Source organism: Bos indicus x Bos taurus, chromosome 23 (assembly GCF_003369695.1).
Source record: "Bos indicus x Bos taurus breed Angus x Brahman F1 hybrid chromosome 23, Bos_hybrid_MaternalHap_v2.0, whole genome shotgun sequence".
Taxonomy (NCBI): domain Eukaryota; kingdom Metazoa; phylum Chordata; class Mammalia; order Artiodactyla; family Bovidae; genus Bos; species Bos indicus x Bos taurus.
Window position 1 is genome coordinate 49,282,447 of NC_040098.1, and position 12,322 is coordinate 49,294,768.

Sequence of the window (12,322 nt, forward strand, 5' to 3'; positions counted from 1 at the left end):
AATAACTCCCTCTGTCCCGATGGACTTGTTTTCCGGCCAGGCTTTCTTCTGCTGCAGCTGACCTGGATTTTCTCTCTTCCACTTGGGCTTTTTTTTTTGACCCCAAGAAATACTGAGGTTCAGATGGGCGTTACCTGGAGGGGAGAGGCATGCAGCATTTTCTAATTGTTCAGGATGTTCTATTTCTTGGGCTGGCTCCCATGTTCGTTTTGCAGGCATGAAAAGGAACTCTCCACTCTGGACACGGAGACAGTCTTTTCACGGGGTTTTTCTTTTTTCCATGCCTGATTTCCTTCCCATTTCTCTCTACCATTTTGAAGAATGGTATGGACGGTGGAGAAAAGAACTTTCATGTTAAAATGTGAGCCATGTGCTTGGTGCAAGAAAGCGGGAAGTTACTCATTCTAACAGGCTAATGCCAAATGCAAATTACAGTTCGTGGCTGAGCAAAATAAACTCACTTTTTAAACCCTGAGGTCCAACCAGCAGATTCCTAAAGGGAAACTAAGTGCCTTTAATGAGCTTTTGGATGAAGCACATTCTCGCCAATTCCTGTTCTTCTGTAAATGTCTTAAGGCAGCATAATTGGAATTGGAGCTAAATTTCTATAGTCTCTCTCTTTTTTCCCTCTGATGGATGAAAATTAGAGTTTATCCAGTATCGGTTATCTATTGCATTTTTAAAAATTTAATGACATTTTATTTAACCAAATATACATAAAACATTGTCATTTTAACATGTAATACGTTTAAAATTATTGAAGCAATTTACATTTTTTTCTTGCAAAATGTTGGAGACTCAGTGTGCCTTTCACAGTTACTGCGCATCTCAGTTTTGACCATCTGTATTTCAAATACTCAATAGCCGCTAGCCATTTGTGGCTACCTGTTCAACAGCAGCGCAGTTGTAGGTATAATTTAGGTTAAATATAAATATAGTTCCAGATTAACCACCTTAAGGATTTAAAGAAAGCAGAGTGATATTCCTGCATCTTCTGAGACTGCAAGCTCTCACTGATGGTAAGCTCCAGGAATAATAATGATCATTCACATTATTATACTTTTCTATCAGCTTGAATTTAGGTTTAAATAACACAAAGTAAAATAAAATTAATTTAAAAAGGAAAAAGCATATGTTACAAAATTCAAAAAAAGGTAACATTTTGTACATTTTTGTATTCTCTTAAAATCCAAACTTGGCTTCAAATGGAAGAGCATTGCAAGTTCAGTGTGTGTGTGTGTGTGTGTGTGTGTGTGTGTGTGTCTGCGCGTGCGCGCTCAGTTCCTCAGTTGTGTCTGACTCTTTGCAACCCCATGGACTGTAGCCTGCTCCTCTGCCCATGGAATTCTCCAGGCAAGAATACTGGAGTGGGTTGCCATTTCCTTCTCCAGGATTTTCCTGACCCAGGGATCGAACCTGCATCTCCTGCATCTCCTGCATTGCAGGTGGTTTCTCTACCACTTGAGCCATCGGGGACGCCCAGTGGAAACCATCTAATTCAGAGACTGCCTTCCTTCCTACTACGTTTAAGAAAATCTGGCCTGTAATCTAGGGCACGCCTTCCAACACACAGAGCATTCGGCTTGCAGGGGAGACAATGAGTGAACCTTCTTTCAAAGAAAGGAAAAGCATAAAGGGGTCAGGAGAAGAGTCAGTCTTCAGGTCTAGTTAGAAGCCAAGCTGGGACTTCCCCATCCCAGACCTGAGCAGACGACAAAGCGTTTCCTCAGAGCCGGGAAAGGATGGCAGGGAGCGATGACCACGTCTCATGCCCCGTACACGGCCGGAGGCTGAGCTGATGAGTTCTCGATTCTCACGCAAAACAAGGAAGGGAGGCGAGATGGCCCAGATGAGGAATGTTCCCGGGCCTGCTGGCCATACTGACCAGAGTAGCCTGCGGCTGCGGCTCCTTGCTCACCTCAGACAGGAATTTGGGAAAGTGAAGCAGAGTTATTATCTGAATACTTGTCTGCAGCTCTGGGAATGGAGGCCGCCCTGAACTCACAGCAGATTCCAGATGCATCATCCCCCTTTCCTAGATCATGTGGCCACTTGAATCATTCCAGGGTTCAGTTCAGTTCAGTTCCATCACTCAGTCGTGTCTGAGTCTTTGCGACCCCATGGACTGCAGCATGCCAGGCCTCCGTGTCCATCACCAACATGTCCATTGACTCAGTGATGCCATCCAACCATCTCATCCTCTGTCGTCACCTTCCCCTCCTGCCCTCAATCTTTCCCAGCATCAGGGTCTTTTGAAATGAGTCAGCTCTTCACGTCAGGTGGCCAAAGTATTGGAGTTTCAGCTTCAACATCAGTCCTTCCAACGAATACCCAGGACTGATCTCCTTTAGGGTGGACTGGTTGGATTCCAGGGTAATTCCTTATTATCAGTACTTTTCTGCTCAGCACTGACATTTCTCAGTCATAAGATGGGGCTTTTGATGATGCTGATGACAAGACAGTTTGGTTGCTTGAACTGGGATCCAAATAAGGTTTATATTGCAGGGTTGACTTACATGCCTGTCTTCTTCAATCTATTTGTTGTTGTGCAGTTGTTAAGTCATGTCTGACTCTCTGAAACCTCATGGGCTGCAGCACGCCACACTTCCCTGTCCTTCACTATCTGTCAGAGTTTATTCAAACTCGTGTCCACTGAGTCGGTGATGCCATCCACCCATCTTCATCTTCTGTCACCACCTTCTCCTCCTGCCCTCAATCTTTCCCAGCATCAGGGCCTTTTCCAAAGAGTTGGCTCTTCTCATCAGGAGGCCAAAGTGTTGGCGTTTAATCTATAGCTCCCCTTTTCCTTTTCTTCCTTGCCATTTTTCAATTTTTGCTTGTTTTTGAAGAAACCAGGTCATTTTCCCCATGGAGTTTCCCACAGTCTACGTTTTGCTGATTAAAGCCCAGGGTGTTGTTTATCACTGGGCTGTGTCACCTGCATTTCTGAACCTCTGAGTTGGCAGTGAGATCTGACTTCATCTGAATGATTTTGTTCGGCACAAAACCCCACCCAGAAGTGGTCTCATCACCTCCCTGACCTCAGCTCTGCCTTCCTCTTGCTCATGCTGTTTCTGCCCCCTGGTCTTGAACACTAGGCACGCTCTCTCCAAAGGGCACGCATAGCTCCCCCACCTACCTCTCGCCTCCTTCGAGTCTTGGCTCAAATGTCCTCTTCTTGATGAGGGCAGCCCTGGCCACCTGTTAACCGCATGGAAGCTTAGACCAGCACTTCTGGTCACAGAGCAGCGCCTGACATGTGATGTGGTCCTTTCGTATGTGCTGGATGAGTTAAAGAAAGGGAACCACTTTCCCCCATCTTACTCTGCTTGTGATGCCACTGCCAATCACAGCACGTGTGTCCTTGGGTACCAGGTACCACTCTGTCCCAGGTGTGCTGTGTGCTGAATGCGGGGCTTATTTCAATATCACTACAGCATAGGGTAGGTCCTACCATTATCATCCTCCTACAAACGAGACTGGTGGGCATGGAGGTGCCCTGCCCAGGGCCTCCAAGGAAAGGCTTGTAGCTCCTGCCGTGAGGAATGCAGTCAGCAGAGCCTGCAGCCATCAGCTTCTTGTTCAGAGTCACGTGTACCCTGGGCCGTGTACACGGGTGGATCCCAGCAGGAGGACAAAAGCCTGGCCACCAAGCCACAGCCCTGATGGACCAACAGATGCTCCCCAAATCCCCATGGGACCAGCTCAGCCTTTGTCCAAGTTCAGCTTCTCTTTCTGCCCGAACTTGACTGCTCCACCCCATTCTCTGCAGGTATCAGGGTTCAGCATGCGTGCTCAGTCGTGTCCTACTCTTGGTGACCCCACGGACTGTAGCCCACCAGGCTCCTCTGTCCGTGGGATTTCCCAGGCAAGAGTACTGGAGTGGGTTGCCATTTCCTTCTCCAGGGGACCTTCCCAACCCAGGGATGGAACCCGAGTCGAGTGCATCAGCAGATGGATTCTTTACCACTGCACCACCTGGGGAGCCTAATAAACGCTCCACAAGCCAAACTCCATCTCAGCATCTATATCCTGGAAACCCCAACTTGTGACGCCAAGGAGGCAGAATCTCAGAAAGTGAGCTAAGCTTCCCAGGGTCCCAGTGCAGTGTTGGCAGAGGAGGAATTTGACGGGGTTCTGGTCTCTCAGGTGAGATGTGCTGTTTCCAGAAGCACCACATACCTCCCAGAGCCCTGAATCTGGGAAAGTACCATCCACACCCTGCCTCTGCTCTGGGTTTCAGCTGCCTGGGTGAGGCAGCCTAGCCACATTTAACATGTCTCTGTAGGAAACTGGATTCTCGGTCACAGCTGGCGACCTACCCTGTAGTGTAAGAAGGTGAGCTGTCCATTTCCTATGCAGCAACTAGGAAAAGGTTCACGGAGGAGTCAGAGGAGGAGGAGGATGAGGAGGAGGAGGAGGAGGCGGAGTCAGAGCAGGAGGCGGAGTCAGAGGAGGAGGAGGAGTCAAAGCAGGAGGAGGCGGAGTCAGAGCAGGAGGCGGAGTCAGAGCAGGAGGCGGAGTCAGAGGAGGAGGAGTCAGAGCAGGAGGAGGCGGAGTCAGAGCAGGAGGAGGCGGAGTCAGAGCAGGAGGAGGAGGAATCAGAGCAGGAGGCGGAGTCAGAGCAGGAGGAGGAGGAGTCAGAGCAGGAGGAGGAGGAGTCAGAGCAGGAGGCGGAGTCAGAGCAGGAGGAGGAGGAGTCAGAGCAGGAGGAGGCGGAGTCAGAGCAGGAGGAGGCGGAGTTAGAGCAGGAGGAGGCGGAGTTAGAGCAGGAGGAGGCGGAGTCAGAGCAGGAGGAGGAGGAGGAGGAGCAGGAGGCGGAGTCAGAGCAGGAGGAGGAGGAGTCAGAGCAGGAGGAGGAGTCAGAGCAGGAGGCGGAGTCAGAGCAGGAGGAGGAGGAGTCAGAGCAGGAGGAGGAGGAGTCAGAGCAGGAGGAGGCGGTCTGCAGAAGAGGACGTTCTCATAGTCACAGGTGGGAACGGTACAACCATTTCAGAGTTTTGACAAAAACCTTAAAACAGTAGTCTTTGATTTCCTCATTGCAGTAAATTAATGTATGGGGAGTGAAAAGAAAAAAAAAAAAAGATGAAAAGGATCAGCAGTCCTTGTGAGTCCCTGCTTTCGTCCTTGGGGCTTTGGTGGCCTCAGGATCAAAAACCTCACTTTATCTCCTGGCCGCCGGGTAGGTCCCTCCCCTGTGTCCCAGAGGTTGGTTACTTGCTTACCTTTTTATGTTAAACCACTGGCTGCACTTTGTAGGTTAGAGCGCATGATGGTTAGATGGCATCACTGACTCAATGGACATGAATTTGAGCCAGCTCCAGGAGACAGTGGAGAACAGAGGGACCTGGCAAGCTGCAGTCCATGAGGTCGCAAAGAGTTGGACGCGACGTAGCAGCTGAACAACAGCAATCGCCGTGTAATCTGTTTGTGGTCTGTTCTTCCCCTGTAGACTTTGGGGGTCCTCGGGTCAGGGGCTGTGTCACGACCTTGTGTGTTTCTCTAGTGACCTTTTGTGCTCCTCTCTCCTTGCAGGGAGGCGGCACTGATGACGTCCTAGGTGAGTAAAGTGACTGAAGGTTAGGTCGTGAGCAATGGCTTATCTTCCAGACCGGCAGTTCCTGCAGGCAATGGGCGTACGTGGCAGGGAGGAGACTGTCACAGAGCCCTCGCAGTGTCCCTCACTGACTCCCAGACCAATGAGCTTCTGATTCCTTTGTTCAGCTACGGGATGGAGCCATGGGGCTTCTATCCTTAAGAAATAAAGGCTTACTTTATTTCACTTTGCAGATCCTGTGATTATTTTTTTTTAATTGAAGGTTTGTGTCAACCCTGTGATGTCAGATGATGGTTAGCTTTCTTTTAGCATTAAAGTATTTTTTTAAGTCTTTATTGAGTTTGTAACAATGTTGCTTCTGCTTTATGTTTTGATTGTTTGGCTGCGAGGTATGTGGGATCTTAGCCTCCTAACCAGGGATCGAACCCGTACCCCTTGCACTGAAAGGTGAGGACTTAATCACTGGACCACCAGGGAATAAAGTATTGTAAATTAAAGTATGTACACTGGTTTTCTAGACATCATGCTCTTGTGCACTTTATATACTACAAGTGGAGTGCAGACATAACTCATACGCCTGGGAAACCAAAGCTCGCGTGTGACTTGCCCTTTCGGGACACCCGCTTTATCGTGTGGTCTGGAACCCAGCCTGCGGAGTCTGCGAGGTCTGCCCGTGTGTGTTCTCCCGGTCTCGTCTGGCTCCTGCTTCGGGTCCAGGCGGAACTCCCTCCCAGCTCACTTCCACGAGAGGAAAAAGCTGTCTTCAGAGGCTCAGTCCAGGGCAGGCGTTCCCCAGATGGGACCCAAACTACCCTGTCTTCTTTCTTTGGGCTCCTGCTTGACCTATTGTTCCCTGGAAACTGGAGGCCCCTTGAAGAATCCTCCCTTGTTTACCCCAAGCAGTGAACTGTTAACAACGAACCACATTTTGCAGAGTCCTCTGGCCTGGCCGAGGGTCTGAAGGCTGGGGTGTGGCTGCAGAGGCAGTGGCAGAGGTGAGCTGGCTCAGCGAGGGCAGCGTACCCTAACGAGGATGTGGAGGCTGGCTTATCATTGGCTCCGGAGGGAAGCAGGGCGGTTGCTGGGAAAAGGGCGCGATCAAGGGGAGGTTCACCTCCAGAAGAGGGCTCCGTCCACGTGCAAGGTTAAAAATGTGCTCCCCAGGCAGCTCAGTGGTAAAGAATCTGCCTGCCAATGCAAGAGAGAAAATAGGAGATGAAGGTCTGATCCCTGGGTGGAGAAGATCTCCTGGAGAAGGAAATGGAAACCTGCTCCAGTATTCTTGTCTGAAAAATCCCACGGACGGAGGAACTGGGTGGGCTACAGTCCATGGGGCCACAAAGAATTGGACATCACTGAGCAACTGAGCACAGGAGCACAAGCTTAAAACGTCACATCCGTGAATATTTATTGGACTCTGGTCAAGGGAGAGCAACAGGGCACAGTGATGGGAGCCCAAGGGAAAAGCAAGCTGGGGTGGAGATGTGAAGGTGGCTCAGTGGATAAAGCGGAGGCAGGGAGTGAGCAGAGGGGCAGCGAGGGTCCACTCTGGAGAGAGAGACTGGGCACGTGGTGTGGGAGCAAAATCCCCAGGGGACGACAGAATTCAGGTTACGGAGCCGCAGTGCAGCTGGCGGGTAGGGTGTGCTTCCCCGGGGTCTGCATCAGAGGCACCTGCGGAATGAAAAATACACTGACGCTGGGCCTTTCCCAAGACAGTCTAACCTAACTGGCCTGGAGTTTGGCCCGAGGGGTTCTGATGAGCCAGCTGGTTAGGAACACCAGCTCTAGACTTCAGAAAGGGGCAGTGCCTCTCCTGGGGGTGGGGAGGAGGAGGGGAAAGCTGGTGGGGACTTGAGGGTAGTAAGGCGCGTTTTCCTATTTCTTTCAATCACACTTCTCAGTCTCTGATTGCAGATGAATCCCCTGTGGGTCTTGCTGAAACGCAGATTCTGGTTAGTAGGGCTGGGCGGGCCTAAGACTCTGCATTTGTAACTCACTCCTGGGGTGCCACTGCTGCCGGAGCCTGCTCTGACTCTTTGTGACCCCATGGACTCTAACCTGCCAGGCTCTTCTGTCCATGGGACTTTCCAAGCAAGAGTACTGAGGTGGATTGCCATTTCCTCCTCCAAGGGATCTTCACAAACCAGGGATTGCACCCAGGTCTCCTGCGACTCCTGCATTGGAAGGTGGACTCTTTACCACTGAGCCACCTGGGAAGCCCACTGCTTTGGTTGGTCTTAACGTTGACAGAGGGTTTCATGTCGACCCGCTTGTTTTGCATCAGACATGATCTGGCGTACATGACGTAGGTCTTATGGTCCTGAGATTGTACAGGTTGGGGAAGGAGGTCAGAGAGGGGCAGGCAGAGGAGCAGAGGGTGGCCCCAGGCAGTGATGTCTGGTGGGCCTTTGAGCGCCGAGCCACTTTCATCAGCTCATGGATGAGAAATGACTGCAGGGCAGGTCCTGTCTACTGGCCTCAGAGGACAGCACAGAGCTCAGGTCTTCCTGCTCTGGGGCCTGAGCTGGTCCTGGGGGCTGGTGAGGGCCTCAGGCTGCCTGCTCTGAGGACAGGCCTGGGTATGTGGCTCAGTGGAATGCGAGGGCTCACGGACAGACTGCAGTCCCTGGAGGCTGCTGGCTGAGTCAGCTGGGCTATTTCATAAGGTGAAGAGTGGAGACCAAGGTCAGTTGCTGCAAGTGATGGGGTTTGGTGGAGGGACACCCGGAGAAAGAGGGGAGGTGGGCGATGCTGCCACAGGCCTCTCAGGGATGGGAAGGATGTTCAAGGTTGAGTGTTTCCCTGGCAACCAGTTCTTCTCCCCCTAGAAACGGTGGTACCTGCCACTGCGGAACTTCCTCTCTTCCCTCTTGCCCTGCTGCTTCTTTGCTCTTCTCCCTGCTGCCTGGAGACTCCTTTTCTGCCATTTCTTGTCCAGCTCCCTGCTTCCTGTGACCAACTCCTGTGACCATCTGTGTGCATTATATTCAAAAATCCTTAGCAGGAAAGGTCTAGTTTGAGGATGGGCCTGGAGTTGGGATCACAGTGCCCATCTCAGGCCGGTCTCTAGGTGCCACTTTGGGGTCCAGTCGGCCGAGGTCAAGGTGGCAGGGGGAGATGGATGACTCAGAGCAGGTGCCTGAGCTGCCCGGGGGCGTGGCAGCCCTCAGAGGGGAAGCCCCAGACCTTGCAAAGCTGGGCCCCCGTTCTGGGGGATTTGAGAAGAACTGGGATCCTAAGCACATCCCCAGAAGCTCCAGGATTTCCAGATGAGGCGAATAAGAGATTGCATTTTCTGGGCCTGAAGTGTCGGGCAGGGCTGTGGTGTCTGGAGCAACCCACGAGACTACAGGTGGGTGACAGAGTGGGCAGCGTTGGATGAGGTCAAGGAAGATGAAAAGTACCTGTGGGTTGCGTTGATGGTCCGTAAACCGCACTTCCTGGGGTCGGTCCCGATCCTGGACACGGAAGTCAGTCTGGACTTGGAGGACTGGGGCCGTGATGGACTGGCAAGACCACGGTGGATGCGCACAGACGGACCCACGTGCAGAGAACCAGGGAAACACCGTGTCTACACGGAAAGGGGACTTTGCACGCCACGCACATGGTCGGGACCTGTTCTCAAACCAAGAGCTTTCCGTACTCATTTGTAAACTCCTAAGCGCTGGCAAAAGCACTTAATCTGTGAACATTTTTCTATTTTTTGGCTGTGCAGTGTGGCTTGCAGGATCTTAGTTCCCCAGGGATTGAACCTAGGCCCCTGGCAGGGAAAGCACTGAGCCCTAACCACTGGACTGCCAGGAAATTCCCAACATAGTCTTCATTACTTCAATTTGGTTTTTGCTTTAAAAAAAAATGTTATTAAAGTATAGTTTATTTACAATGTTGTGTTAATTTCTTCTATACAGCAAAGTGACTCAGTTACACATGTATTAATATATTCTTTTTCATTTTCTTTTCCATTATGGTTTATCACAGGATGTTGAGTATAGTTCCCTTTGCTGTATAGTAGGACCTTGCTGTTTATCCTTCCTGTATGTAGCAGTTCACCTCTGCACATCCCAAATTCTCAGTCCTTTGCTCCCCACCCCCACCCCTTTGGCAAATACAAGGCTGTTCCCTAGGTCTGAGTCTGTTTTGGTTCGTAGATTGTATTTGTTTGTATTGTATTTTAGATCCCACATATAAGTGATATTGTATAACATTTGCTTTTCTGACTTAGTTCCCTTAGTGTGGTCATCTCTGGATCCATCTGTGTTGCTGCAAATGGCTTTATGTCCTTCTTCGTGATGGCTAAGTAATACTGCAAACACATGTCTAAGCTGATTGGTTCTGGGTGCCGTGCCTGCCTTTCCTGCGGTTGTCTGAGCAGGACCCATGCCTTTCAGAAGGCTTCACTTGGCACCGTCTGCCTCTTCGCACAGACTGTGCCGTGGTGACGCGGACCCTGGTGCACCCTACTCGCAGGGAGGTGAGTGGGCCTTACCCCGACACACTCACTTGGTGAGTGGGATTACCACCTTGCCTTCCGTGAGATGCAGTGGTGGTTTCCAATACTACAGCCGGGCTTCGAATCCTGGCTCTGTGGTCATACGCAGGAGGTTTCATTTTCCAAGCTTGGTTTTTTCCATCTAGGAAAAGATATGATTCACCTCATAAAATTAGAATGAAATTTGAGACACTTGTTCTATATGTAAGACTTAAAAAATAAAAAAAGTTTATTAACCTGGCTGGGCCAGGTCTTAGCTGTGGTATGTGGAATCTTCCATCCTCAGTGTGGCATGTGGAATCTAGTTGCAGCATGTAAACCCTTAGTTTCGGCATGCGGGATCTAGTTCCCTGACTAGAGATCAAACTTCGGCCCCCTGCATTGGGAGTGAGGAGTCTTAGCCACTGACTACCAGGGAAGTCCCCATATATATGCATGACTTTTAGCACAGTAGCTGTCACATAGCGAAAGCTAGCGAATATTATTACTGCAAGCAGAAAGCCTGGGTCTTGCTCCAGGCTGTGAGCTTATTCATTATTATTTATTGAGCAGTTACTATGTGCTAACCCTTGTGTTCAAAGGATGAGATGGTTGGATGGCATCACTGATTCAATGGATATGAACTTGAGCAAACTCCTGGAGATGGTAAGGGACAGGGCAGCCTGATGTGCTGCAGTCCATGGGGTCGCGAAGTCAGATGCGACTTAACAGCAACCAGTCTTGTGTTATGGGCTCTGCCCTAGTTAATCTTCACAAAAGGGCAAAATTTTTTTTTTTCCTTCCTATTTTGTAGATGAGGAAATGGTGGCCCAGAGAGGTGAAGTTCTTAACTGAGGTCACCCCACTGTTAGATGCTTCAGCCAATATTTAAATCCGCTAATGTTTATGCTTCTGTTTGTTGCCATCATGCGAAGTTGCCTGTCTGCAAGGCCTGAGCTCAGCTCTGGGTTTAAAACGAGGCAAGAGTGATATCTGGGCTCTGCCCTAGTGACTTGGGCTAGCCCTGCCAGTCTGGTTTGCTTGCGAGCCACCCAGAGGTACAGAAGAGTGTGCATTGCAACTGTGAGGGTCAGGAGACAAGCTCCCAAGCTTCCTGCCCTGAGACCTGCAGTCATCTCAGCCCTCAGTGAGTGAGCCCGCCTCCATGGCTTGGGCTGTCTGTACACCTGGGGCTGCCCACCTCCTGTAAAGCAAGTCCTCTGTTCCTGCTCTGGTTGCTGCTGCCTCCGCCAGACCCAGGTTCCCTGCGCACAGAAGATACTCAAGAAATGCCACCTGCGTGATGAGTGAAAACCTGCGTGACGAAGGCTAAGTCCCACGTTTCATGTGCACTGTATGCCAATCTGATGCTGTCAGACTGTGGGGCTGCAGAAGACTCTTGAGAGTCCCTTGGCCTGCAAGGAAATCAAGTCAGTCAATCCTAAAGGGAATCAACCCTGAATATTCATTGGAAGGACTGATGCTGAAGCTGAAGCTCCAATAGTTTGGCCACCTGATGTGAAGAGCTGCCTCACTGGAAAAGACTGATGCTGGGAAAGATTGAGGGCAAGAGGAGATGGGGGTGACAGAGGATGAGATGGTTGGATGACATCACTGACTCAGTGGACATGAGTCTGAGCAAACTCCAGGAGATAGTGGAGGACAGAGGAGCCTGTTACGCTGCAGTCCAGGGGGTCACAAAGGGTCGGACATGACTGAGTGCCTGAACAAAAAACAACCATGTCGTTTTTAAGGGAAGATTTGAAGGAATGCAAAAAGAATTATAGACTCCGACCAGAAGGAACTTTGCAAAAGCCTTTTGCTTAGAGATCTGAAGGGAGCTGATACTATTAATATTGACTACTTATTAGGTGTTCTGCCAGATGCCTTCAGCACCAGTCCTTATCAAATGCTCTCAAAGCTCTGATTACAATGACCATCTTTGGTGTGGAGTATGTTATAACTGCTGGACGTGGTACCACCTATGATCTGTCCTGCCACGCTCAGCAGGACTCTCTCTCCCTCCCCCCGGTCCCTCCTGTTGAGAACTCTGCCCTCTGAAATTACAATGATTTCCCCCACTGGCAGTCAGAGGACAAGGTTCAGAAACTTGCTGTTGCCCAAGATCACAGAATGAGTTTCGGGGCAGAGTCAGGATTGAAATGCACGCTGATCTAGCATTTCCCACCAGCATTCACTGCCGTGCGCTGTTTCATGAACTGAAACTTAAAGAGAACTGGATTTATTTTTAACTTGCTGTTGCCTAGTGTGCCCCTGTCTCCCACCCTAAGGAA

General features: G+C 50.3%; 2 long non-coding RNA genes across 2 annotated transcripts in view; both read left to right on the forward strand.

Annotated features, from left to right (window-relative positions):
- The window catches only part of LOC113881754, a 52,151-nt gene that overhangs the window by 5,362 nt on the left and 34,467 nt on the right, over positions 1-12,322 (forward strand). The window lies entirely within an intron of this gene.
- LOC113881753 lies at positions 4,877-5,789 on the forward strand. The gene is made up of 2 exons (XR_003508141.1): positions 4,877-5,433; positions 5,536-5,789. It is a non-coding gene; the product is annotated as an uncharacterized LOC113881753 (long non-coding RNA).